Raw genomic sequence first — 27,759 nt, 5'->3', positions numbered from 1 at the left:
CATATAAGGGGAGAAGGTCATACCTGGTAGTGATTTACAGACTTCAGGAGTCTCTGAATCCAAAAAGACTCTGCTGAAGGCAATGCTCAGGATTTCAGGGTAGCTTCTATACTTTGTTTTCTAATTCTGCCTTGGTTTTCACCTCTACTCCGAACTACAGGCCACCTCTTTCTATTTCCTTGAGGATGGAGGCAGCTGTCACACCTAGTTTCTGGCTGGTATGTATCAGACAATGTGTAATCCAGTTTTCAGTATTCTGAGTGTCCCTGTCCTATAACCATTTCTAACCATCTTCTTAAAATTCTTTTGTTTTTGCAAGTCACACATTCTATGACCATTTCTTTGTTTCAAGTTTTCCTAGGTAACTGTCTCCCTGTAACTCCCCAATCTATATAGTTTTCTGATTTTCATTTTTTTCCCACATCCAACCCTCTACAACCAACTGTGGTTTGTTTGTTTAACTTGACTTCTAGCTTTAGTTTTCCTCACATATGCAAAAGCGACTGAGCCCATACATAACATGTTTAATTCCATATTTATATTATAATTCTGCCAAAGTTAGGCATATGTTTATAATTTGGAAGCATCTGCATCATAACTCAGGAGAACTGATAGAAGTATTTATACTTTAGGTGATTTGAACTAATGTTTTGATCTGTGTAAAGATTATGTATCTGTTTTCTGTATTCAACCATTTTTTTTCCTGGTAAACATTTTTTTAAGCTGGTTTTTGCACACTGACTCCATTTCTGTAGCTGCATATCAGAAGACAACACAAATTCTTGTATCTTCACTGCTTGAAATGTGATTTACAAACTTTGTTTTGGTAACTGTTGATTTGTTTTAGGTAGGGCAATTTAATCTGCCTATAGATTCAAGATGACAAAATGGAAAGATAAAAGCAAGAAGAGTTATTTTCCTAGGCAATAGTCAAGAAAAAGGCCAATGTTTTTCAGGGGTGGCAGAATGGCAAGCATTCTTCTGAGTTCTCACCTCTTCTGGGTCCAGTTCTTTGAGATAACTCAGCAAGATGACCATGTGTGTACAGATAAGCAATTATCTTTTATTCTGCAGAACGTTCTCCAGGACTTGCTTGTGCAGAAGGCGAATGCAAACCCTGTGTTTTACCATAACAGAAATTTCCTTCTACTGCTAAGTTGCTTTGAATAGTCAATTGTTGAATCTTTGGCTACCCCTGAGTGTAGAGTAAGGAGATAATTGCTCTGATCCCAGGGCGAACCATCTGCTAGAACAAATTGCTCTGCTATCTGCTTCGTTGAAATGATTGCGTTCGTTATATTATGTTGAAATGTTCATCTAACGTGGTTTATCCTAAGCTATGTTCCTGGAAAATTTGATTCTATAAATGGGCAGAACACTCTTAATTGCAAAGGCTCTTCTCTCTCTTAGATTTCTAAACCGCTATGCTGATTTGGTCTGGGTCCCTGGAGAGCCAACATCCTGTGAGGGTGGCTGATTATTGATGCTAGGTGGATACAGCAGTGCAGTCCAAATTTGCAAGACTCATAACAGCTTTTTGTTGTTGTTGTTAGTTTGTTTTTGAGATGGATCTTTTAACAATTATTTATTTACTTATTGTTTTTGGCTGCGCTGGGTCTTCATTGCTGTGCAGGCTTTTCTCTAGTTGCGGTGGGCTGGCTTCTCGTTGCAGAGCACTGTGTCCAGCGTGTGTGGGCTTCAGGAGTTGCAGCTCCCAGACTCTGGCGCACAGGCTCAGTAGTTGTGGTTCACGGGCTTAGTTGCTCTGTGGCATGTGGGATCCTCCTGGGTCAGGGATTGTATCTGTGTCTCTTACATTGGCAGACAGACTTTTCATCACTGGCCACCGGGGAAGCCCTCATAGCAGTTTTCTGAAGCAGAGGTTTCTGAAACCTCCTTGCAAACAGATGTTCCTGAGTTCTGGAATCTGAAAAAAAAAAAAAAAAAAGTCTTGTTATTATGATATAATTTGAATGGTCTTTTTAAATACTACTATTGGAGAGTTCAGTTAGTGCCTCATCCATCAGCTCCATGTTTATATATGTTTATATAATACCAGCCTGGTAACTCAGATGGTAAAGAATTTGCCTGTAATACAGGAGACCTGGGTTCTATTCTATCCTTGGGTCGGGAAGATCCCCTGGAGAAGAAAATGGCAACCCACTCCAGTATTCTTGCCTAGCATTCCATGGACAGAGGAGCCTGGTGGGCTGCAGTCCATGGGGTCGTAAAGAGTCAGACACGACTTACCACCTGACACTTAACTAACCAGTCAGGAGAAAGTATAATTTGATAAATGCTCACTCCCAAACCTTTTATTTTGCTGTGTTAATGTAAGATCAATGACCAGGAGTCCTTGAGAAGAGATCTTGTTGTTGCTTTATGTCTTCCAATATCAGGCACAAAGGGAGAAAATAATGATTTCAGTAGAAAACAGGAGTAGGGCTTTCAATTAACAAGACATTGTTAACATTTGTGGATGGATTTTATAATTCTCCAGGCATATTAGCTAGAAATTTCAGGAGTAAAAGTGGTGAGAGGCAGAGAGACTATGTTAAGACATTAGCAATTTCTTCCTGCCACAATATTTCTTACTCCTTTGTGAACAAATCTAATGCTAATGTATTTATCTATCTATCCTTTGAACTGCAATTTAAAAAGCCATAAAACAAAGATTCAAGCAGGGTGGCAGGTTTTCTCAGATTAAATACTCCAGTGGTTTTTACCATCTGAGATCTATTGATGCATAATGAATATTAGTGAACTTGGAATCACCAACTTGGGTCTCTCTCACTGTTACCTTCATGATTTGTATACACCAAATATTTCTTTGGATGGAGTGACTTTTACAATTGATGCTTGGAATTTTTATATATAAGGCTAAAATTTAGTATGTACAGCTTTGAACAAAAAGTTATGTATATAAGAGTCTTCTATCACTCTCAGATAGACTAGACAGACAGGAATTTAGGCCCTTGTGTGGTGAAGTTAGTTTTAAAATTCCTTCTTTGTCTTTCCCAATAAGAGCCAAGACTGAGAGGAGAGCTATTTATTTGAAACATCTCTCTCCTATCTCTTCCTCATTTTTCATAAAGTTGATTCCTTTTTTATTATCATTATTTATGTTTTGTATAACTAGAAGAAGAATTTGTCATGGATTATGTCTTATTTGCAAGAGACTCCAGGAAGATGGCAACAAGGCATGTCCAATATATCATCATTTAGCAGCTTCTCTGGTAACTCTACTGAAGTAATGGTGGAAAAAAATACATATAAACAACTCTGAGGACAGATTTTGAATGATCCAGTAATTTTGATTTATTCTTGGTGTTTGATGAAACTGTATTAGCAGTTAAAGTCAATGGCTAAATGATTCCCGGCACAAAATGAGCCAGAAGTACAAAAGAAGCTTTACAATACACGATTGAGAGTGCCGAGCCTCCCAGCTTAAATTTCCAAAGTGCAGTGTAAATTACAGGCCTGGTTGTCACTTTCAACTAACAATTCCACCCAATATGGTCTAGCTGGGTAATTTGTCCACTATGCCTTTATGAAGCAGTAAACATCAGCTTAATTCCATTGGCTTTTCTACAGCAATCAGCCCCATTTCTCATATCTACTGCAGAGGAGGGGTGGATCTCCCTCTGATGACAATGAGCCCTCCGTGACAAATGCGTGGAACCTAGGATTGCATAGAAATGCTTTCCATGCCTATTAATAGCATTGGCTGCCAATCATGTGAAAGAGATCTCAACCTTCCTGAGTTCTCTAGAGAACAGGGCTCTCATATTCCCATGTTTATTTCCCTTCCTCCTCCAAGATGCCCTTGCACCCCTAAACAGCCATTTTCTCTTCATTTGCTCCCTCTGTGGCTTTCTCTGTCACAAAGGGGAAATAAACACAAAGTATTGGAAATCAAAATCTATCTCTCTAACTACCAATATTAATAGAAAGGGAAAGTTGTTCCAAATATCAATAAGAGTCTCAAATCCGACCAAGCAAACTATGCAATTAGGCAGGCAGATGCTGGCTCGGCAGTCGCTGAGATAGACTGATTTCTACTACTTCATTACTTTGACTTGGCTACTCTGGGCAATTTGATTCTACCCTCACAGCAGATTCCTTAGCCAGAAACAGATCCCCAAAGATTACAGATGCTATGAGGGAAAGACCATCCAAACATGAGATCTTTGATCTTCCTGGCCCAGGTGGGAAAGCTAATAGATTTGCATAAATGCTTCTCAGGGCATCTGTATTTAGCAATGATGTGAAAAGTTTCATTTAAGAGGTTGGATGAGGACTGGCGAATCTTGTTTCTTCTCTAACACCACCATGGCATTCATGTGCAGGGAAGTTGATCCTTATGTCTACTGGTTTTTATTCGTATGAAACTGAAAGTGTTAGTCACTCAGTTGTGTCTGACTCTTTGTGACCCTGTGGACTGTAGCCCGTGAGGCTCCTTCCTCCATGGAATTCTCTAGACAAAAATACTGGAGTGGATTGCCATTTCCTTCTCCAGGGGATCTTCTCAACACAGGGATGGAAACTGGTTCTCCTGCATTGCAGGCAGATTCTTTACCATCTGAGCCACAGGGAAGCCCTTTTGTTCCTATAGTTTGAATCAATTTTGATATGAGCCCTGATACTGGCTAGGAAGGTTCTTTTGATGCTTAAAATGGAACAACACAAGCTTTATTCAATGGCCAAAGAGTGGAGAAGCAGAAACTTAGTTGACAAATCAACTTCTCAACCCAGTTTGGGCAGAGACACCAAATATATAGGAGGGTCCAGGTAAAAGGGAGGGCATTGGAAAGAGTGGGAGGAATATTTATGAGTTTTCTGAGATCAGGGATGTGATTTGGAGCTGAACTGATGCATTGCTCCCTTGTAGTCCTTTTGTGGGACTTTTCTGGTTGTTGTCATGGCAATCTTCAACTGCCACGTCAATTGTCAACTGTCATGTCACTGGCGGGTGTGTCACTTAGCATGCTAATACATTACAATGAACATACAGCGAGGCTCAAGTCTACAGGAAGTCAATCCCCTATCTCGGTCCTCCTTTGTTCCAACCAGTTGCTTTTCTCTCTTTGCAGCTTCCTCCTGAAACTTAGTTAAGAGTAATTTTTTTCTGTTCAAAGGTGGGACAAAAATACGATTCTGGAGCAATAGCCTTGGTAAAAAAACTATCGTTTATTTGAAAAGACTCATCAGAATTATCCAATCATTCATTTTTTACCAAATATTCACTAATTTACGTTTGCTAAGCACTGCAATGGATATCAGTGAAAGTCGCTCAGTTGTGTCTGACTCTTTGTGACCCCGTGGACCATACAGTCCATGAAATTCTCCAGGGCAGAATACTGGAGTGGGTAGCCATTCCTTTCTCCAGGGGATCTTCCCAACTCAGGGATTGAACCCAGGTCTCCTGTATTGCAGTCAGATTCTTTACCATCTGAGCCACCAGGAAAACTCAAGAAGACTGGAGTGGGTAGCCTATCCCTTCTCCAGTGGATCTTCTTATCCAGGAATCGGAACTGGAGTCTCCTGCTTTGCAGGTGGATTCTTTACCAGCTGAGCTACAAGGGATGCACTTAAAGTAATGGACATTAGGGATGTAAAAATGAACACTGCTTGGTCACTATCCTTGCTTTCCCTCATGGGAAAGTGAGATACATAAATAGACTATTATAACACAATAATTACAATACTATATGTACATAATTGCCCTAAAACCCTGAAGAGGGAGGACAAACTGGGAGAATTATGAAAGGGTTATGTTAGGTAGTTAGAATAGGAAAAAGGAGTCCAGCATGGTGGTGGCTAAAAGACAAGGAAGGGAAAAACCCTTGAAAATAGAACAAAGGAAGGTCTGAAGACTGGAGTGAGGACCTCAGGTAAAACAAACAGCCCTCCTGGCTAGCCCAATTTACGTAGGGCAGGCCCAGGGGGAGGAGAAAAAACATATAAAAAAAGGAGCCAAAGGGTCAGGGATCTCTCTCTGTCTCCTCTTCGCGTCTTTTGGGTTGGCATGTCCTCATGCCTCGAGGATGTATTTTCCTTTATTTTCTAAATAAAACTGAGCTGTCACACGGAGCTGTAACACTGGCCCGTCCGAGGGCTGTAACAGTGTCCGAGGGCTGTAATGCTGGTCCGTCGCTTCAGATGTTTGTTGTGATGAGACAGAACCGAGGAAATTACACGCCCCTCCAACATCCATAAGAATAAATGGTATTTGAGTGTATTTCTAAAAGATGCCCAGGAACTGGCAACTATTGGTAAGGAGTTGTTGTGGTGGGGAGGGTCTGGGGGTGTGTGGTCACCACTCGGGAGGACTTTATTGAGCCAATACTGCCTTCCCAGCATTGTGTTAGGTGAATTCATTATGCTCACACAACTCCATTATTCACCGTCCGATCTTCCTGGGAGGCATCTCCAGGATGGAAAAGAAGCGGGTGGAGCTGTGGGGAGGAAACTCTGAGGTTCATTACCTAAAGGTCATTTGGAGAACAAGGTGACTGTGACGTGGCTCCTCTTCGGAAGCTTCTCCTGAGCTGCCAAAATGCCACCATTTAAGAAGACACTTGCAGAGTTTTACTCTTTAATTTCTCTGCTCATTAAGCCTTCACTTCTGAGGTGTGAAAATGGCTCCAGGCTGGTAATAAACTGCTAGAGAAGTCATTATTTTAAAACCGATCTTGCTCCCAAAGGGGATGGGATGGTACAAAGCACAATTGCTCAAAGATCAGCTCCTGTGTAGGACAATGATTGTTCAAATGTTTCAGTTATCAAAAGAATATGAAAGGGCTGTCTAGTTACAGCAAGAAATGATGAAGCACGAAGCACCCAGAACTACTCAGTAATCACACCAATCTGTTTTGGGGGTTGGGGCGAGGGTACATTTCAATGGAGGAAAATTAGAGCATTGTTAGTCTGTGTATTATAATGCAAAGGAAGCTGAAAGGACCCAAGTAGTCAGAAGTCACTTTCAGTGGTAAAGCAGGGACAAGGACAGGAAGAAGCTGGAATAACAATAGTGCTGTTAATGATAACAAGATTGTCTTGAAGCAGTAAATGTCACTCACCTTTCCTCCCCAGAGAACTTAGTGCTGGATAGATAGGATCTGGTCAGTTTTGCTTGTTCACATGATTCTTATTTTGCCTCCAAATTAGTTAAGGGGCAGGGAAATTTCTCTTGACTAGGACTTTCCCAAGGCAGTAAGTCCCAGACCTTTGGGACATTAACCTTCTGTGTCCTTTCTCTTCCTTCTGTATCCGTCCCTCCTTCCCTCTCTTTCTCTCTCTTTTTTCCCCATCTTCCTTTTTTTCTTCTTTCTTCCTGTCTTTTTTTGTTGTTGTTCAATGCTTAAGGCTATATTTTTCCTCTCAAAACCATCATGTAGAATTTCTCTCTAAATAAAAGTGGATTAAGACAATTTAATTTCGAGAAATTTTTGAGTGCACAGTGAAACCCAGGGAGATAATCAGAGAGGTCCTGTGTTGTTGCCTAAGTGGGGGTTGTGAGAGGTGTAGAGAATGAAACATGATTGATTAAATGAGGATAAAATGTTATTCTAGGGGTTTTGCTTTTCATCCCTTTGAGCAATCAGCCCCCTCTGCTTGGACCAATTAAGGGGCATGATTAGAGGGAAACTGAAGTTTCTGGCTGGTGATACAGAGATGCTGTCCCTCAGGAGACAGTCTCTTCTCTGGGGCAGGAAAGTCACGCTGTCACCTCACGTCTGACCTAGGGCCAATGAATCTGAAGGGGAGCGGGAACTGTAAAACGCCTGTGGTCTATGCAAGGTTTTGGCTTTTCTCCCGAGGTTACTAATCATTTCCCTCGATGGCAGTTTGGTCACATGTCCTCACTGTAAATCACCAGGGACCTCCCCTTCACCTCTAAAGATCCAGTCTCAGGTTTCCCTGCTCACCAAGTGCATGGCCTTGTTCAAACACATAGCAGATGTTATCAAGGCATAAAATGATTAACTGTTCTTTTGGTAACTGCTCTCGGATTCTATGGTCCCATCAGTAATCAGAAGTAATATAGCTCACCTCTTCTCAGAGCCCATATGTTATGTGGCCAACTTCCCTTTGAAAATCAGTTCAGTACCAGATGGCAACTAATGAGAAGATTGAATTTTAGGGATCTAATCAGAGCACAAAGGAAAGAAGAGAGAACACACAGTGATCTCAAGTGGAAGGATGTGATCAAATTTCTCATGTTTTTTGGCTCATATTGATGACTAAGGCTTGTCTGTTGCCTAGGAAGTTTGGCAGATAGAACCTCTATGGTCTGTGGGAACAGCTCCAAGAACTTGACTATCACAGCCCCGACCAGAATATGACCACTATCTCCAGCACCAACTTCACCACCACCTCTTCTCCACCTCTACCACCTCCTCCATTGCCAATGTCACCTCCACAGCCACAGTGATCCCCAGGACCATCACCTTCATCCTCTCACTCCCATCCCCTCACCATCACCAGCACCACCACCCCACCCACTTCCCATCAGCACATGAGCAGGTGGCAGCGTTGTCCCTATGTTTGAATGAGGGCTCTGTGAGTCTCCCTTCCCTCTAGATCCTTTTGACAACTTTGGCTAACATTTTTTTTTTTAATTCAAAATTTTATTTACTTTTTTTTAAAAAATGCAACTTTCATTTTGTTTAAAAAACAGAAATTATGAAGAGTATAAGCACTGAAAATCTCAAACTCTAAATAGATCCCTTTTACACAAATGGTAGCAGATTTTATACGTTAGTTTTTAACTCTTCACAAGATGTCTTGGACACCATCCCTGAAGTGTTCACAAATAACTTCATTCTTTTAAAAATGTTTTTTAAGATTAAATTTCAACTCTTACCTATATTAATTCTTTCCCTCTCTGCTCTATTGAGTTAATTTTGGTATTTTTAATTCTAATTTCTTCTGAGAGATGCTTAGCTCATTGATTTTTCAACCTTTTCTAATATGAATAATTATGGCTATGCTTATATATATGTGTGTGTGTATATATTATATATATATATAAACTTATATTCCATTTTTATATATTTTATTAGTTTCATCCCAGGTCATGGTATATACATAATTTTGTAATATTTTTGTTCAAAATATTTAAAAACTTTTATTATGCTTTATTCTTTGTCCGATTTTAAAGTATATTTCTTAACTTTACCAAACAAGCTTTTTCAAGTTTTCTTTTGTTATTGATTTTTACCTTGATTGCGTTGTTGTCAGAGAGCATATTCTGTGAAGCTTATTTTTTAAGTTATTCACTTTGCTTTATATCCCAGTATATAATTACATTCAAAAATGCTCAATTTTGTATGCTTCAAAATATATATTCTATAGGTCTTGAATGGAGTCTTCTACATATGTCTATCAAACTAATTTTGCTAATTTTCTTGTTCAAATATGCTGTAATTTATTGATTTTTCTTGTTATATAAATTCCTTGTAGTTATAATTTTTGTTTTATGTATTTTGATATATAATATTTTGCTTTTATGTATTTTGCTTCTGTATCATGAAGCACATGCAAATGTAAAATTGTTATACTTTACAGTTTAAATTTGGCCTTTCCAGGTGGTGCTAGTGGAAAAGAACCTGCTTGCCAATACAGGAGACCCAGGTTCCATCCCTGGGTCGGGAAGATCCTCTGGAGGAGGAGGGCATGACAATCCACTCCAGTATTCTTGCCTGGAGAATTCCATGGACAGAGAAGCCTGGTGGGTTATAGTCCATGGTCTGCTAGTCGCTTCAGTTGTGTCCGACTCTGCGCAACCCCATAGACGGCAGCTCACCAGGCTCCCCCGTCCCTGGGAGTCTCCAGGCAAGAACACTGGAGTGGGTTGCCATTTCCTTCTCCAATGCATGAAAGTGAAAAGTGAAAGTAAAGTCGCTCAGTCATGTCCAACTCTTAGCGACTCCATGGACTGCAGCCTACCAGGCTCCTCTGTCCATGAGATTTTCCAGGCAAGTCGCAAAGGCTGGGACATAACTGAAGTGACTGAGTACTGCACGCACAGTTTAAATTTAGCTTTTTTCCTTGTAATGTTGTCTTTATTGCTAGCGAAGCTTTTCATTTGAAAGTCAACTTTGACTGATATTAATATAGCTATGTGAGATTTTGCTTAAATTTTTCAATTTTTAAAAGCCTTTCATACCCTTAACTTTTAGATATGTTTCTTTTAAATAACATATAACTATGCTTTTGAATGGAGACGGCAATGGCACCCCACTCCAATACTCTTGCCTGGAAAAATCTCATGGACAGAGGAGCCTGGTAGGCTGCAGTCCATGGAGTCGCTAAGAGTTGGACATGACTGAGTGACTTCACTTTCACTTTTCACTTTCATGCATTGGAGAAGGAAATGGCAACCCACTCCAGTGTTCTTGCCTGGAGACTCCCAGGGACAGGGGAGCCTGGTGAGCTGCCGTCTATGGGGTCGCGCAGAGTCGGACACGACTGAAGCGACTTAGCAAATGCTTTTTGAAAGTCAATTTTTTGTCTAGAATATTTTGTCTACTTATACACAATGTAATTCCTGGAGCTTTTGGGTTTAAATACAGCATCTTATTAATATTTGTGCTTTTTGTTTCTATACCTTCCCTTGGCTTTCCCCCATGGCTCAGTGGTAAAGAATTGGACTGCAATGCAGGAGATGCAAGAGACGTGGGTTCAATCCCTGGGTTGGGAAGATCCCCTGGAAGAAGGCATGGCAACCCCCCTCCAGTATTCTTGCCTAGAAAATCCCATGGACAGAAGAGACTGGTGGGTTACAGTCCATGGGGTCATAAAGGGTCAGACATGATGGAGCATGCAGTACATATTCAGTTCAGTTCAGTCACTCAGTCATGTCTGACTCTTTGCAACCCCGTGGACTGCAGCACACCAGGCTTCCCTGTTCTTCACCATTTCCTGGAGTTTGTTCAAACTCACGTCCATTGTGTCAGTGATGCCATCCAACTGTCTCATCCTCTGTTGTCCCTTTCTCCTCCTGCCTTCAATCTTTCCCAGCATCAGGGTCTTTTCCAATGAGTCAGCTCTTCGTATCAGGCAGCCAAAGTATTGGAGTCTCAGTTTCAGCATCAGTCCTTCCAATGAATGTTCAGGACTGATTTCCTTTAGGATTGACTGGTAGGATCTCCTTGCATTTCAAGGGACTCAAGAGTCTTCTCCAACACCACAGTTCAAAAGCATCAATTCTTTGGTGCTCAGCTTTCTTTATAGGCCAACTCTCACATCCATACATGACTACTGGAAAAACCATAGCTTTGACTAGCTGGACCTTTGTTGGCAAAGTAATGTTTCTACTTTTAAATATGCTGTCTAGGTTGATCATAGTTTTTCTTTCAAGGAGCAAGCATCTTTTAATTTCATGGCTGCAGTCACCGTCTGCAGTGATTTTAGAGCCCCCCAAAATAAAGCCTCTCACTGTTTACACTGTTTCCCCATCTACTTGCTTTGAAGTGATGGGACCAGATGCCATGATCTTAGTTTTCTGAATATTGAGTTTTAAGCCACCTTTTTTACTCTCCTCTTTCATTTTCATCAAGAGGCTCTTTATTGCTTTTTCACTTTCTGCCATAAGGGTGGTGTCATCTGCATATCTGAAGTTATTGATCTTTCTCCTGGAAATCTTGATTCCAGTTTGTGCTTCATCTAGGCTGGCATTTGGCATGATATACTCTGCATATAAGTTAAATAAGCAGGGTGACAATATATAGCCTTGACATACTTCTTTCCTGATTTGGTACCAGCCTGTCATTCCATGTCCATTTCTAACTGTTGCTTCTTGACCTGCATACAGATTTCTCAGGAGGCAGCTCAGGTGGTCTGGTATTCCCATCTCTCTAAGACTTTTCCAGTTTATTGTGATCTACACAGTCAAATGTTTTGGCATATTCAATAAAGCAGATGTTTTTCTGGAACTCTCTTGGTTTTTTGATGATCTAATGGATGTTGGCAATCTGATCTCTGGTTCCTCTGCCGTTTCTAAATCCAGCTTGAACATCTGGAAGTTCACAGTTCATGTACTGCTGAAGCCTGGCTTGGAGAATTTTGAGCATTAGAGATGAGCGCAATTGTGCTGTAGTTTGAGCATTCTTTGGCACTGCTTTTCTTTGGGATTGGAATGAAAACTGATCTTTTCCAATCCTGTGGCCACTGCTGAGTTTTCCAAATTTGCTGGCTTATTGAGTGCAGCACCCTCGCAGCATCATCTTGTAAGATCTGAAATAGCTCAACTGTAACTCCATCACCTCCACTAGCTTTGTTCATAGTGATGCTTCCTAAGGCCCACTTGACTTCACATTCAAAGATGTCTGGCTCTAGGTGAGTGATCACACCATCATGGTTATCTGGGTCATGAAGATCTTTTTTGTACAGTTCTTCTGTGTATTCTTACCTCCTCTTCTTAACATCTTCTGCTGAAAATATTAAGATCTGAGGCATACAGTTTTTTCAGTTCTATTTCCTCTGTTATTATATAGGAATCCTAATGATGTAAAGTGTGAGGGAAGAGAAGTGTTTTATAATCTTACGATTAGCTGTCAGTCCTTCACAGAGCCTGGGCTCCTGGGCTACGACCTTCACAAGTGCTTTTTGTTTTGTCTTGTTTTTCCCCGCCTTTACATGAGGCAGGATGCTAGCATCGGCTGAAATTTGGTATTTCCCTACCTCCAGGTCAGTTAAGGTTTGATATAAATCAGTGTGTTAGACTCTGTTAAAATAGTTTCTCTTAAAGGGACGCCTTGTTAAAAAGAACAGAATGCTCTAGTGTACTTAGAAATGGTTTCTTGAGGGGATTTTTCTCTAATATTAACTGTGAGATCTTGATAGACCTTCTGGAGGGAAAACTCACAAATGTGAGTGTGCCCTCAAATACTGAGCCTCTCTGGAGTTTTTAACTTTCGGAATTGTCCACACTGAGTTTTCAGCAATTCATCAGTTAGAGTTCAGGTTTTCCTACTCTAGTCCTGGATCCTGGGAAGGTTTTTTGTTTAAGTTGTGCTTCTTTATATCTGCCTATGTGTCTCTCCAATTCTGAGATATCCATATGCCCTGTGACCTCAATTCTCTGATGGATCTAAATTGCTGATTTTCAGTTTGTTCAGCTTTTTTCGTGAGTATGGGAATGATGATTTCCAAGCTCCTTATGTACTGAGTTCAGAACAGTTTTCCTCAAATGCTATCATTTTTAAAAACAGATATTTTAACTTCTGTTTTCTTTAAATAGTAAGTACAATGGTTTAAAATAGATTTCTAATGGTTTCAGCATTGGACGGCTTTCAGGATCAGTTTCTGCTCACTGTTTTCTGTTGCTCTGTATTGGTTCCCACTCCTGTTATCCTTTTTCTTGACATAACTGAAAGCTGTTCTGTGTCTCTTATGGCCTTTGAGAATTATGTTTAGGCTCTCTGAGGCCCTGGATGAAGATACAAACATCCAGAGTTTATCTGAGTTTGCCTTTTCAATTATTTTGTGTTCTTTGTCATGCAATTCATGTATCTCCATTTCTTCCAGGGGGCTTCCCTGATAGCTCAGATGGTAAAGAATCTGCCTGCAATGCAGGAGACCCAGGTTCAATCCCTGGATTGGGAAGATCCTCTGGAGAAGGAAATGGCTACCCACTCCAGTGTTCTTGTCTGGGGAATTCCACAGACAGAGGAGACTGGTCGGCTAGTCCATGGGGTTGCAAAGAGTTGGACACAACCGAGCAACTAACACAGTTACCCTGGGAGTTTGTCGTGTTCCTTTGGTGGTGTCAAGTTTTCCTGATTTTCTTGATCCCTGTAGCCTTGGGTGGGTGTCTGTGCATTTGAAGAATTCTTTCAGAATTTATGGACTAATTTCAGTAAGGAGAGACATTCACCGGGGGTGGGGCTGCACTGTGACTCCAGTCTGGGGGTGCAGGGCACCAAGAGCAGGGGCATGAAGGGGGTTCCAGCTAGGGAAGGTGTGATGTCTCACCAGCTCAGGCAGCTGGGGGCCACACACTGAGCACTGTGTGATTCTTTTCAAGGGAGCTGTGGGGGGTCCACAGTGGCTGTTAGAGGTGCTGGGGTCCATAGCAGCACCCCAAGAGCCAGAGACCTGGACAGCCAGGAGTGGGGGGTGTGCACATGCTTGATTGCTGGGGCCTGGCTGCAGATGCTTGTGTAGCGGCAAGGGCCGGGTGCAGACGCACACAGAGGCAGGGGCTGGGGTTGTCACCAGAGGGCCAGGCCGCCTGCAGGCTCAGTAGTAGTTGGAGGTCCCTGGCTGTCAGCACACACTCATGTCGCTGCAGTTTCTCACCCGGGGAGACTCATGATGGGCGTCTGGATGGCAGTGTGCAGGGACACAGCTGTAGGGGCTAGCTGCCAGTGAACCCAGAGGTGCCCGCCAGTGACAGGAGTCAGGGTTGGATCCATTCAGGCTCCCAAACATCTGTGGGGGTGGAGGGTGTTGGCTGTCAGTGTGCACTCCTGGGCTTCCGGGGATAGCCAAGCATACATGGTGCTGGGAGTCATCAGTGAGTTTTTACAAGGGTGTCTTACGTGCCCACAGCTGGGAAGGCTGGAGCTGGCTGTCTGTGTGGCATCCTGGGCTCTGGAGAAAGGAGAAGATAGGGAGTCAGGAGTGACTCTTGGCAGCTGGCATCTGTAAAGGTGAAAACCCATGAGGAGACAACTTCAGCAGTGAAGTCTGATGGGTATCCAGGGTGGCCATACTGACTGTTGGTTTCCTCTCAGGTGAAGCTCTCGGGATCTGCTGCAGAGCAGTCTCTTGGGGTCTGTGGCAAGGTTTCCAGTGACAAAAGTTGGGCGTGTGTGCAGTATCCAAAGAGGCCACTGAGGTCCTTAGCAGTGGAGGCTACTGGAGACTGTGAAAGAGCAGGACATGGTGGCTCCTGCTGTGTGGCTGATACTGGTGACCCCTGCCCATCTTGTTCCTAGCATTTTCTAGATATCTCAGCTCTGAAACTCCAATACGTAGGCCACCTGATGGGAAGCGCTGACTCATTTGAAAGGACCCTGATGCTGGGAAAGATTGAAGACAGGAGGGGAAGGGGACGACAGAGGATGAGATGGTTGGATGGCATCACCGACTCAGTGGACATGAATTTGGGTAAACTGTGGGAGTTGGTGATGGACAGGGAGGCCTGGCGTGCTGCGGTCCATGGGGTCACAAAGAGTCGGACATGACTGAGTGACTGAACTGAACTGAATGGGGTGAAATCAAAGCAGGTTCTTTGTGCAGTGCCCTGAAAGGTGGAGATGGTGGTTGCTCACTGCACTCTCCCTCTGCTGGCCAAGGAAATTGTTTCTGAGTTGGGAGTTTCCTATTGGCACTGAGCGGTGCTGGCCAGGGGCATGGGATGGTGCAGGCAAAACGGAGCCATCCTTTTTATACTTGGTGTGTGTGGTGGTATTCTCAGGTTTTTTGGTTTGCTTCACTGTGTTGCAGCAGCTTCTTTTCTTTTTTTTTTTTGCAGGAAAAAAAAAAGTCTTAACTGAACTTCTGAGCTCTCCCAGAGCTGTTTTCAGTCATGGATAAGCTATCTAGTTCTTTGTTGGGGGATGGAGTCCGGGGTCTCCTACTCTGCCATCTTGGTGAAGTCACTGCCTCAGCTCTTTAACACTTTAAAGAAAACATTCAAAAATATTTTGTCCAGCATTTTTTTTTCTTGGCTAGAGAATTAGTTCAAATAACCTGATGTGCCATTACTATTCAATAGAAACCAAAGTCCTCTGTATGTTTTCAAACTATCCCTTGGTTACATGTTTGAACTTTGTTTCAAAGGTATGTCAGTATATGTTTTCCACCAACCCCCAAAACCTATTTTTAAAACCATTTAAAGTTGGAATTCTTTAGAGCAAAGTCTAGACAGGCAGTTTAGTCTCTGCTGCTGTTTATTCATTTACACAGAGAAGGGGATGAATACAACCCCGGAGATCTGATCTACTTGACTAGTTCTGATCCTGGGCAGAGGGTGGGAGAGAGGAGGGGTTCTGACCTCACTTGGGTGGTCCAGTTGGATGTTTGGTCCTGTAGGCATGAGATTTCAAAGACACCAAATCATCTTCTTCACCCTCAGACTTTTATTCCACCGAGGATTTTTCTCTTCTTGGATCATTGCTGACTTTCCAGTTTGCTTTGTCTTTCTTGGATCTACATTGTCTCTTTAGAATGCCAGTTCTTTTTTTTTTTTTTTTTCAGACTGTTTCCTAATTTGCTACTCTTTCTTTCTGAACTACATCAGGAGTCAAAAAGGCCTGGATCCAAATGAATGCCTTTCTACTTTCTAGGCAAAAGCACCTTGTTGAGTCATAAACAATATTTATTGAGTGCTTACTATATGTGCTAAGTATTTTTACTCATTATCTTGCTGAAACTTTATTCACTTGTCATATATGATTACCTTGGTTATTTTGAAGATTAGTGTATATGTGAACAATTTTGTCATATATGTGCACATTTCAATTTCATTGTCTTGTTTTATTTAAGTGGTGTCTCTCTTTGCTTCAGTTTGAATCTTTGGGGGTCACTGATCTAAAATTTTCAAAGATGAATAAACTGAGACTCGAGTTTAATTTTTTGAGATCATACAGGTAACAAGTTAAGTCTAGATGTACAAAATGTTGCAGTAATAGTGCAGAGAGTTTCCTTCAGCCCCAATTCCCCCAATGCTAATATTTCACATGATCGTATAACGGAGATTGAAACTAAGAAATTCATGTTGGTATAATAGGTGGCGCTAGTGATGAAGAATCTGCCTGACAATCCAGGAGATTCAAGAGATGCCTGTTAGATCCCTGGGTGGGAAAGATCCCCTGGAGTAGGAAATGGCAACCCACTCCACTATTCTTGCCTGGTAAATAGGAGCTATTTCCTCCTGGGAAAGAGGAGCCTGGTGGGCTACAATCCATGGGGTCAAGAGAGTCAGATACGACTGAGCAAATGAGCATAATGCTACTGGTTAAGCCAAAAACTGTATTGTGAATTCACCAGTGTTTCCTCTGATTTCCTTCTTGTGTTCTGGGATCCAGTCCAGGATGCTACGTTGCATTTAGTTTCATGTCTTTTTAGTTTCCTGTAATCTTTGACAGCTCCTGTTTTTCCTTGTCTTTTATGATCAGGCTATTTTTGAAGAGTGCTGGTCAGATATTTTGTACAATTTTCCTCAATTTGTGTTTGTCTGATGTTTTCTCATGACTGATTGGGATGATACATTTGGGGTGAAAAACCCTCGGCTGCAATATGCCTTTCTCAGTACAGGCAGACCTCGTGTAGAGGTCGTGTAGAGGCAGACCTTCCCTCTATTGCCCTTTGCAGATACTGTGTGCTTTACAAATTGAAGGTTTGTGGCAACCCGCATCAAGCAGGTCTGTCGGAACCATTTTTTCAGCAGCATTTCCTCACTTTGCTCTCTGTGTCACATTTTGGTAATTCTTGCAATATTTTAACTTTTTCATTATTATTATGTTTGATAAGGTGATCTGTGATCCGTGATCACTGATGTTACTATTATACTTGCTGAAGTCTCAGATGATGGTTAGAATTTCTTTAGTAATATTTTTTAATTAAGGTATATATATATGCAGGGTTTTTTTAGACATGCTATTGCACACTTAATAGTATAGATACAACAACTTTTAAAAATAATTTTTTATTGAGATATACTTGATGTACAAGTATTACATAAGTTACAGGTGTAAAACATAGAGATTCACAGGTTTCAAAGGTTATGCTCCTTTTATAATTATTTTTCATATTAGCTATATTCCCTGTGTTGTATGATAGATCATCTTAGCTTATTTATTTTATGCATACCTCTTAATCCCCCACCCCTGTCTTGCCCTTTCCTCTCCTCATTGGTAACCACTAGTTTTTTCTCTACATCTGTGATAGACATAACTTTTATATGCATTGGGAAACCAAAAAATTTGTGTGCCCTGCAATATTGCAATATTGGCTTTATTGTGGTGGTCTAGAGCTGAATTGGAGAAGGCAATGACAACCCACTCCAGTGCTCTTGCCTGGAAAATCCCATGGACGGAGGAGCCTGGTAAGCTGCAGTCCATGGGGTCGCTAGGAGTTGGACACAACTGAGCGACTTCACTTTCACTTTTCACTCTCATGCACTGGAGAAAGAAATGGCAACCCACTCCAGTATTCTTGCCTGGAGAAGCCCAGGGACGGGGGAGCCTGTTGGGCTGCCATCTATAGGGTCCCACAGAGTCGGACATGACTGAAGCAACTTAGCAGTAGCAGCAGCAGCAGAGCTGAATACACAGTCTCTCCAAGGTAAGCTTATGCATCATACCAGGGCATACAAGATATATGTCTTATAACTGGGGATGTTGACTTTGACCGTTTGATTAAAGTTGTGTCTACCAGGCTTTTCCCTGAAAAGGTATCATTTTCCTTTTATAAATATACATTTTGGGGAAGATACTTTTCTTGTTTCTCCATAAACTTTTACCCACTAATTTTAGCATCCACGGATTGCTTCCTGTATATTTTACGTTTTATAGAGTGCACTTGTCTGGAACAGGAATGGTATCAGATTTTCAGATTCTGCCTGAGGGACCAAGGTGACAATATGGGCCAGTTTCAGTTGAGATCAGAAGAAGGTTGAAATATGAGTTTGAACCGTTATGGAAAAGTGATGTGTCAGAGTAGGGTGTAATCTGGAAATACAGATCAAAAGTAGAGGTGAAACCAAGGTGCAGCTGGCATGCATTGCTAAGATGAGGCTGTCACAATAACAGAGAAATAAAGGAAACTTGGACAAGACTTAGAACCTAAAGGCATGCAAAATAATAAAGGCAACCACTCAATTTGAATATAAGGGTAGAAGGTGAGTGACTGGAACCACCTATGTGCTGTGAAAGGTGTGTTAAAGGGGAAAAGGTATTTGCCAAGGAGAAAGATTATACAAGGGTTTTGGTAGAGCTGCATTGTAATCAATTAACGGGAGATTTTGTAATAACAGAGAAACAGTCAATTTAAGCAGATATTGTAATTATTCAGGGAGAATGGTTACTTTGTCATATCCATTAAGAGATGAATAATTGGAACCTAATTGTCATTGTTCTTGTTTTGCTTTACGCATCCATTATTTCTTCCCCTTTCTTCTCTTTCCCTTCTCATCTCAGAGAGGGACTCTAATGGGGTCAGGAACAAGAGGACCCAAAGGGGACATCACAGAGTAATTCCCCCCTTTGCCTCCTTCTCTGGGTAGAGAATCCTTTAATAGGAGAAGGAGAAATTGTGTTACTATTTCTCATTGTTTCTTGGCTTCCCTTTTCCACTTCTCTGAAAGAATGGAAGCTGGAGCAGATCCTGTCTTTCAGAAGAAAGCCAGCCAGAGAAAGGGGGAATCAGGAGGTCAAAAGTGGGGAGTACAGATCTGCTCAGTCCAGAGCTCTGGGACAAGAGAACGGCAAGGGATTCTAGGAAGCAGGGTGTGCAATTGTCTGGAGTATCCTTATGGCACATTTCTCAGGATTCCAAGCAATGGGGATAAGCATAGGTGCCGTTGAGGCAATCCTAACCGTACAGATTGGGGATCCCTTGCCAATTTTTGCTCTGTACCTTCATGTTGATAACGTTAATCCCAATATTTTAAGTTTGTTGATAGAGAGCAAAGGTACCCAGGTCTTTGTGATGGGTACCCCAGTCTCAGAATCTTTCATTTTTTCCATATTGCTCCCAAGTTTGAAGAGGAATTTTCTCTGAAGAAGGGTAAGATAGCCAGTCCAAAGCACCTTAAAGTTAATCTGCTTGTCAGGGACAAACAGAACAATTATCTTTGAAACACTTAAGGCGCCGTACTAGTTTTCTATTACCACTTTAGCAAATTAGCATGAATAAGCTGCTTTCACTAACACAAGTTTATATTTCACCGAATCTTTAGCTCAGAAGTCGGAAATAACTCCCACAGGACGAAAATCAAGATGTCTGCAGAGCTGTGTTCTTTGCTGGAGGCTCTGGGCAAGAATCTGTGTCCAGTCCTCTCGGGTTGTTGGCGGAATCCAGTTCCATGTGGTTGTAGGACTGAGGCCTTGGTGATTTCTTTGCTGATTGTTGGACAGGGGTTGTTTTCAGCTCTTAGAGACTACCTGCCTTCCTTCATTCACGGTCCTCTTCATCATCAAGTCCTGCAACAATGCATCAAGTCCTTCCCACACTTTCATCTCCCTGACCTCCACTTTTGCCTCATCTTTTCTGCTTCTTTTTTCGTCACATTTCTGATTGACTCAAGCTGGAGGGACTTCTTACCTTGTAAGGGCTCAAGTGATTAGATTGTGCCTGCATGGATAATCCAGGATAATCTATCTTCAGGCCTCTAACAATTAAATCTTCGAAGTCCCTTTTGCTCTGTAATAGAATATCAACACAGTCACAGATGCCAGGATTTAAGGTACGGATGTTTTTGGTGGGGAGGGACATTATTTGGCCCACCATAAGTTCAAATACAAGAAGGCTTTACAAAGAGTTGGGGGAAGAGATGTGAGGTCAGGCCAAGTCAAGGACTGCTGCCTGTGATAAACCAAAGGACTCTTGGGAAGACACCACAGGGCAGTACAGAGGCGGCGTTGAACTATTAATGCTGTTATTCATCGCTCACACGGACATCATGACGAAACAAAGTGGAACGCCTCGGATGAAGCAGTTAGCCAAAGGACTTGATTTCTGTATTTCAGGCCTGTTCTTTGGAAGGAGAGGAGGCCGAAGAATAGAGAGAGAGTCCACATATGGAGCTTAAGGATTGAGTTTTCTTTAGGGGTGGTTAAAAGGCCAGATTCTATAAGGCTGGAATGAAGACATACACCCTAGAAAAGAAGAGTCCTTGGCTGTGGATGAAATACAGAGTCTTAAAAGTGCTTCTTCCTGTTGGACATCATTTCTGGTGATTTATCATTTGTGAATCATATTTTTCTTGTCTGAAATTTGTCAATAGTAGCAATTGTATTCTGATGACATTGGATAAGCATCAGATGATATGATGTCTGTAAACCAAAATTAACATAAAACAAACATTTGGTAAGAACCGACTCTGTACCAGGACTGCCCTGGGCATGGCAGGATCCAGAGATGAATGGAACATGGTCCTTGCCTCTGAGAAACTCCCAGGGTATGAAGACAGGAACAGGTGTGAATTTACACAGAAGGCAATGGCACTGATAGAGGGAAGAAGAACCTGAGGAATCCAGAAGAGAAGCAATCCACTTTTCTGGGTGTGGGAAATGAGGAGTTGACATCTAATCTAGCAGGTTAGTAGTTTTCTTAATACATAGATAGAAATGAAATATGGTGGGGAAGGTAAGAACATTCCCCAAAATGGAAAAACAGAACTAAAGGCATATATGATGCAAGTGAGAAACAGAATGAAGAAAATAATACTTGTGTTTTGGAATTTATTAAATTTAAAATTCCCACAGAGCTTCCACAGTGTTATTATTCAATAAGAAGTTGGATTTAAGAGTCAGAGAATTGAGGGGGAATGGAACTGGACAGAAGGATTTGGAAGTAATTTGCATGCACATAATTGTTGCCGTGAGATTGGAAAAACTGCTCAAGAAGGCAAATATATTGAGTAAAGCAATAATTGGCTCAAGGACAGAAATTTGTGGAATACCAATATTTGGGTGGTGGAGAAAGGAAGATGAAACAGGATATTAAACTGGAAGCTTTCACTGAGTCAAGGAAAAAATAAGTATAAAAATTGCAATACAATATATCAGATCATCAGGAAGAAATTTAAAAGTAAGTGTCTGAAAATGTTTTGCTGAGTTTCATGTCAACAAGGAAAGTATGAAAGGATCTGTAGAGATGGATGAAAGAGTTTATGATGGAGGCTTCTTTGGGAAGAATCTATTCTGGGATTTCTATTGTTTCTCACCCTGATCTGTTAGGCAGAGCCTCAAAGGAGATCACTTGGACACCGTGGTATGTAAACCTTGTGTTTGGGTGTGGGGTGGGGATCATGTGACATCTAACACATGCCTTAGGAGTCACAATGTGAGGGAGAGGCCAGAGGAACCAACCTCTGGTGGTGGTGACGTGAGAGATGACTGCATTTCCTTCTGATAACAGGGCCAAGGCAGATGCTTCTGGAGGAGGGATGTGGAGCTCACAATACGATGTCATTTAAACAGTTATTTTGGCCAAGAGACCTTATGTCAGAGAGTGTTCTAGTTCTGGAGGCTTTGTAGAGGAGCTTCCAAAATACCCACTTGTTTGCTCATGAGAGACTCAGCTTTACATTCCTGCCAAGCCCAGAGACCTCTGAAGACAACAACAGTGAAGAAAGAACCTTCTCACTCCTCTGCCCTCTTTCTTTCATCCTATCCCCAGTTCAACTGTGGTAAGTTTAAAAAATGGCAACTAGCATGAGGCACTGAAGAAAAAGAGGAAAAATTGAACCTCACCTCCTCTCTTGAAGGTAGTTATTCTGCTTTCAACTGTGACTTATTTGGAGTATGAAGAGCAGAAAGAGGATAATTTAACTTTGAATAAAGATTAAAATTCCAATTAACAATTTTTAACCAGGAATTTCTAATTTTCAAATTGAGACTCTGTGACTTAACTAATCCTTTGATTTATTTATTTCCCGAGAGTGACTGTCCCAGTGTTTTTCCCAGGGACTTGGGAAAGATGCCTTCTAATGAAAAAGCATAAATGGATAGGAAAGACTCAAATTTTTGCATTTTGAATAGGTCCCACAAATTGTGCTTTTCCAAGCTTGATATGAAGAGGATTCGGACAAAGAAAGAGAATAAAAAACTAGAGAAGTCAGTAGGGTTAGTGTTGCAGAAACTTAAGGGAAAGAAAAGTATCAAAAACAGGGCTGGTGCAGGAGACAGTAGTTTTCATCCTAACAATGAGGACAATCTGGATAAACTATAAAATTATAGTGTTTTTTGAAATGCCTGTCAGCGAACTGAAGATTTGAAGAATTCTGAATCAATTAAATCCAGAAAGAGATGAGTCCTTTCTAAGAGAAAAGAGTCTCATGGCTGCTTTAATTGCTGAAGACATATTAGAAAATAAAGTGAACCCACCATGAAAGTGTAATGAGATGTCAGCCTAACACTTTTTTTTTTTTTTGCCCATACCATCTAGCATGTGGGACCCTGGCCAGGGATTGAACTCATGCCCCAGCAGTGGAAGCGTGGAGTCTTAACCACTGGACCACCAGGGAAGTCTCCCAGCCTAACTCTTAATGAACATTTAATGGCTACATATGGACTGGCATAACAAGACAGAATTTTGAAAAGCCCCAGTCACAGAGTGATTCTGCATATAACCACCAGATCTTTTCCATGGGTGTTTACTGTATCATCCTGCCACACCAGGACCATATGCCAAAAGCTGGGGCAGGACAGAAAAATAGAGACAATTAACCTTGAGTGCAAGGGGTATTTTCTAAGGGAAAGGCAGTGGTCCAGCAAGGTATAGGTAGAAGTGGTAGAAATGCCTTTAAGTTCCACTAGAACTTTACCAAGTACCAGTACCAAGTGACCCAATAAAGGCTGCTGCTGCTAAGTCACTTCAGTCATGTCCAACTCTGTGTGACCCCATAGATGGCAGCCCACCAGTCTCCCCAGTCCCTGGGATTCTCCAGACAAGAATACTGGAGTGGGTTGGCATTTCCTTCTCCAATGCATGAAAGTGAAAAGTGAAAGAGAAGTCGCTTAGTCGTGTCTGACTCTTCGTGACCCCATGGACTGCAGCCTACCAGGCTCCTCCATCCATGGGATTTTCCAGGCAAGAGTACTGGAGTGGGGTGCCATCACCTTCTCCACAATAAAGGCTAGATATAAGCTGAAATCAAGATTGCCGGGAGAAATACCAATGACCTCAGATATGCAGATGACACCACCCTAATGGCAGAAATGGAAGAGGAATTAAAGAGCCTCTTGATGAAGGTAAAAGAGGAGAGTGAAAAAGCTGGCTTAAAACTCAACATTCAAAAAACTAAAAATCATGGCATCTAGTCTCATCGCTTCATGGCGAATAGATGGGGAAAAAATGGGAACAGTGACAGATTTCATTTTCTTGGGCTCCAAAATCACTGAAGCCATGAAATTAAAAATGGCTGCTCCTTGGAACAAAAGCTATGACAAACCTAGATATCGTTATTAAAAAGCAGAGACGTCACTTTGCTGACAAAGGTCCATATAGTCAAAGCTACAGTTTTTCCAGTAGTCATGTATGGATGTGAGAATTGGACCATAAAAAAGGCTGAGCACTAACAAATTGATGCTTTTGAACTGTGGTGCTGGAGAAGACTCCTATGACTCCTTGCTCTCCATTGGACAGCAAGAAAGGAGATCAAACCAGTTAATCCTAAAGGAAATCAACTCTGAAGATTCGTTGGAAGGATGGATGTTGAAGCTGAAGCTCCAACACTTTGGCCACCTGATGCCAAGAGCCAACTCACTGGTAAAGACCCTGATGCTGGGAAAGACTGAGGGCAGGAGGAGAAGAGAGCAACATAGAATGAGATGGCTGGATGGTCTCACTGACGCAATGGACGTAGTTGGAGCAAACTCCAGGAAATAGTGAAGGACAGGGAAGCCTGGGGTGCTGCAGTCCTTGGGGTTGCAAAGAGTAGGACAACGACTTAGTGACTGAACAACAATATCCTTCTGATACCGGATAGTTTTCCATAAAGAATGCCACAAAGGGTGGGACTGTGGGTAAATCTAAAAGATCTTTATATTTTCTTTAAACTTCCCTATTAAACTAAAGACTATCAACATAAAATTTTAACAATGTAAGCTGAGTTGTGAAGAACTGACCACTTGTTCAGTATGTCTTATGGGGCCAGGGATAAGAAATTTACTTGGAGTGATCTAGTGGGGTGAAAGCTAATAAACCATTTTTTATGGTCAGGAGGAGTGTGGCTATGGCCAAGGAAAGGATAAATGCAGGGAGATGGGGCAAATAGCAAACATTTTGAGGAGTGTTGGGGGCAATTTTCTGTTACCCAGGTGAATTACAAATATATAGACAGAAGTGGCCATAATAAGCCTGTGGTGTTGGGTTACAACTGGAGTGTTGTTGCAAACTCATGCTTTTATATCTACCTCTATCTGTCTGGCTACCTGCCTATTGATATACATATAAATGGAGTACATGCGTGCATGCTCAGTTGCTTCAGTCATGTTTGACTCTTTGCAACCCCATGGACTTTATTTAGCCTGGATCCTCTGTCCATGGGGTTTCCCAGGCAAAAATACTGGAGCAAGTTGCCATTTCTCCCTCCAGGGGATCTTCGCAACCCAGTGACTGAACTTGGGTCTCCCGAAGTTCCTGAATTGGCAGGTGGATTCTTTACTACTGAGCTACCTGGGAAGCCCTGTATGAATGGAGAAATGGAAATATGGATGTTGTGTGTATACCCACCAATGTATTTGCTAACTTTTCCCATTGAGAGGACATAGAATCAATGATGTGTCAGGAACAATGAACGCACCTTAATTTTGCTCTCTAATTACCATTGCCAGGATTTCTTGAAGAAATAATCAATTCTTGGAATGGGTCAGGGGATGTACCAGTTGAGTCTGCCACATCTCAATGCATCAGAAAGTAAGAAAGTGCTCAAAGAATGTTAAAAGTTTTGACAACAGCATATAAGAGCCTGCTTGTGTGAACTCCTACTGGTTAAAAATGGCAATTTGAGTATCAAAATAAATAAAGATAGTAACAGTAAATAAAATAACAATCCATGTTTCCATATTAATATAAATTAATGAATAAATGGAAGAGAAGGGTAAGCTATAGTTTCTGGTAGGATGCCAACTAGTAAATGTAGAAGTGGTATAAGCATTTAAAAGCCACCATTTCTGTACCATCATAATATTAATTAATTCAGGCAAATATCCACAGATATGTAGTTCAGTTCAGTTCAATTCAGTCACTCAGTTGTGTCCGACTCTTTGCGACCCCATGAATCGCAGCACGCCAGGCCTCCCTGTCCATCACCAACTCCCGGAGTTCACTCAGACTCATGTCCATCGAGTCAGTGATGCCATCCAGCCATCTCATCCTCTGTCGTCCCCTTCTCCTCCTGCCCCCAATCCCTCCCAGCATCAGAATCTTTTCCAGTGAGTCAACTCTTCACATGAGGTGGCCAAAGTCCTGGAGTTTCAGCTTTAGCATCATTCCTTCCAAAGAAATCCCAGGGCTGATCTCCTTCAGAATGGACTGGTTGGATCTCCTTGCAGTTCAAGGGACTCTCAAGAGTCTTCCCCAACACCACAGTTCTAAAGCATCAATTCTTCGGCACTCAGCTTTCTTCACATTCCAACTCTCACATCCATACATGACCACTGGAAAAACCATAGCCTTGACTAGATGGACCTTTTTTGGCAAAGTAATGTCTCTGCTTTTGAATATACTATCTAGGTTGGCCACAACTTTTCTTCCAAGGAGTAAGCATCTTTTAATTTCATGGCTGTAGTCACCATCTGCAGTGATTTTGGAGCCCCCAAAATAAAGTCTGACACTGTTTCCACTGTTTCCCTAACTATTTCCCATGAAGTAATGGGACCAGATGCCATGATCTGCGTTTTCTGAATGTTGAGCTTTAAGCCAACTAGACATGCAGAGCGGTTGTCAAAAGTCTGAATAGGAACAAGTAATTGATGTATCATCAAAGCATCTCCCACAAACTGCTTATTGATTAATAAATACAAAATACTTAGTAATTAACTTTATAGTGGAGTCACCAGGAAGGCTTCATTCTAATCAAGAGATAAACTTTAACATCACCAGTAATAGGACACACAGACATTATGCTTCCTGTTGCGTTTCATTGAGAGGAACACAACATCACTGCTGTGGCATTTCTGCAAAAAAACACACACATAACCTTAAAATAATTATGAGGAAATGTCAAACAGTTCCAAATTGAAGGTTTTTCTACAAAGTGACTGGCTGTATACAGCAATGATTTCTATTTTTAAAGAAGCAGCCAGGTGGATTGCCAGCGTCCACTGCAGTTCAACATATAAATGGTAAGCTTTCAATAGACTGAGCCAAAAAGAGCAGCAGTCTAACCAGGCTTAGAGGAGGCCATTTCTTTCCCGTGCATTTTGGACATCCATTAGGGACTTACTTTATGGTTAATGAGCTTCCTGTTTAAGACAAAACCCTTATAAGAGTTAAACTTCATATTCTCACCTTAGTATGAATTTCTTTAATCAGATAATTAAATGCTTTATTTTGGGCACTTCTCAGAATCACAAACTGTGAAAATCTCCCCCCCCCCTTTTAATTAAAAAGCTTTTGGGGTGTGATTATGGGAGCGTGTGGCATTTAGGAGAAAGAAGGTGCCTAATCAGAGAGGGGGATGTTTAAGGGCAGCTGAAGGGTAGCTGCTCAGCCTGCACGTGTGAGGAGAGTGGGAGGAAAAGTTGAAGATTGGGAGAGGAGAAAGCTCCACCAAAATTTTTGCAACCTTTTTTTTTTTTTTTTTCCTTTTGTGGACTCAGCTATCTGCCTTCATGCCCCGGAAAATCACCCAAATGGCCATTGTCCTATGGGAAGAAAGTAATTACCAATCCCCTGAACAGAACTAATGGCCAGTCAAGACAGTTTCCGAGGAAATAAGTGGTGAGGTTGCAGCAGCCACCCACCCATCTGATCACAGTACTAAAGAAAATCATCTTCATCGGGAGGGGTTGTTGCCCTGTTGGATACACATGTCTGGAAAGTCATCTGGTCCTAGAAACATCTTACAAA

The 27,759-nt window shown here is 41.7% G+C and overlaps 1 long non-coding RNA gene across 1 annotated transcript in view; it reads left to right on the top strand.

Moving 5' to 3' along the window:
• Positions 1 to 27,759, top strand: part of LOC112585036 — a 41,458-nt gene that overhangs the window by 11,781 nt on the left and 1,918 nt on the right. The gene's annotated exons all lie outside the window — the stretch shown is intronic.

The sequence above is a fragment of the Bubalus bubalis genome, chromosome 5 (assembly GCF_019923935.1).
Source record: "Bubalus bubalis isolate 160015118507 breed Murrah chromosome 5, NDDB_SH_1, whole genome shotgun sequence".
In the NCBI taxonomy this organism is placed as follows: domain Eukaryota; kingdom Metazoa; phylum Chordata; class Mammalia; order Artiodactyla; family Bovidae; genus Bubalus; species Bubalus bubalis.
Note: the sequence above shows the minus strand (reverse complement) of the source record. Positions and strands in the feature narration are given on the sequence as shown.